Source organism: Alligator sinensis, unplaced genomic scaffold (genome assembly GCF_000455745.1).
Source record: "Alligator sinensis unplaced genomic scaffold, ASM45574v1 scaffold506_1, whole genome shotgun sequence".
NCBI classification, from domain to species: domain Eukaryota; kingdom Metazoa; phylum Chordata; order Crocodylia; family Alligatoridae; genus Alligator; species Alligator sinensis.
In genome coordinates, this window is record NW_005842215.1 from 506,610 (window position 1) to 508,431 (window position 1,822).

A 1,822-nucleotide genomic window follows, 5' to 3' on the forward strand; every position below is an offset into this window, starting at 1 on the left:
CGGCTCCGCTCGGGCCTGGCCCTGTTACAGGCACAGACACACGCACACACACACCGAGGGGGGAGTTGCTCCGTGACCCGGCCCCACGCACACGCAGCCCCGCCCGTGGAGCCGCCTGTCCCTGGTCAGGCAAAGGCAGGGGTGGGCCGCATGTTTCCTCTCATGGGGGCTCCGATCCCACCCGCTTTGGGGCCTCAGGGAGCCAGGCAGGAGGGGGCAGGGACAGGCCTGCACAGACACACGCACACACACACCGAGGGGGGAGTTGCTCCGTGACCCGGCCCCACGCACACGCAGCCCCGCCCGTGGAGCCGCCTGTCCCTGGTCAGGCAAAGGCAGGGGTGGGCCGCATGTTTCCTCTCATGGGGGCTCCGATCCCACCCGCTTTGGGGCCTCAGGGAGCCAGGCAGGAGGGGGCAGGGACAGGCCTGTTTGTTACTTTCAAGGGATCAAGGGTGACTATCAGCCGCCCTTAAGGAGGGAGGCCCCTGAGAAAGCGACGGCCAGTTCCTTGGGACACAACAGCCAAGGAAACAGGGAAGGGAGCAAGGTCACGGGTTCAGAATCAGGGATTGGGAAAGTGGAGCTGAGCAGAGCGCACTGGACAGCGCCCGCTGGCCCTCCAGAGACTCCAAGGAGCTGGTGGATGCTGCTCAGTGATGGGACGAGGGACAGGAAAGCGGCCCTGCAGTCCTCATTGGCTAAGTCGGAGACCAAATCCTTTCGTGCCCGGGCCACTGGTCCGATTGGCCACCTTGTCCTATCCGGCACCTGAGGCAGATGCTGTCAGAGCGGTTTCGGGGCACCATGTAGTTTCTCTTAACTGGGGCACCCAGGAGGTTTTTCACATCACAACCTTTAAGCTCGGCTTAAATAACAAGGGCCCAACCCTCCAGACCCAGACAGGTTAGACGGGTGATTCTCCAGCTGGATGCCACAGCACCCTGGGGTACCTTGAAATCCTTTCAAGGGTGCAACGGGGTGCCACGCAGCATTAGCACTGTGAGGCGTGCAGATCCAAACTTGCACAGTAAACCCAGAGGTTTCAAATGGGAATTGGCAGTGTTACGACAAGACTGAACCATTGCAGTCTTTGTGAGTTCTTCGCAAAGGAAGAATGGCTCTACTATTTTTCCGTCATTAAGAAACACTTGAAAACTAGGAGCCGATATTTTCTGAGGGTGCCTTGAGTTTATCAAAGGGTGTCTCCAGTCTAAAAAGGTTGCCCACCACTAGGTTAGACATAACTAGTGTGAATATTCATGCTAACTTCGATGGGGCTACAATGGTGCTTAAGTTAAGTCCGCACATAAGGCTTACCTGATAATAGCTGAACTTCCCCATCCTTTAAAACAAAAAGAATAAAACTCATAGACTATTGTTATTTTAACTGTCATAATTTTAAGAATCTGAAGTAGCTGCATTAAGAAATAACATGAGGGAAAAAGGCACTAATGGCTGATTTTTTTAATGTTTTTTTCTTCCAGTAGTAAAAGAGGCTTCATACTTCGTCATTTACTCAGGCAGGTTTGATTCTTACAGTTTCAAAATTGTCTTACTGTTCCAGCTAACAGTATAGAAAGGTAGTTAGCCGTGCTAGTCTAAAGTCTGGCAGAAAGTGGGACAGGGTAGCAATTTGGAGACTTAACTCATTCAAAAACACATAAACTATTGTGTTTCCAATTAAGTAGACTAGGGGCTGGATGGGCAGTGCAAGGTCTGATTGCAGGCTGGATCCAGACAGCAAGCACAATCCAGAGCATGGAGCAGACATAGCAAGGGCCCATCCAGCCCATGGACCACCCCAACAGCCCAGGTCCAT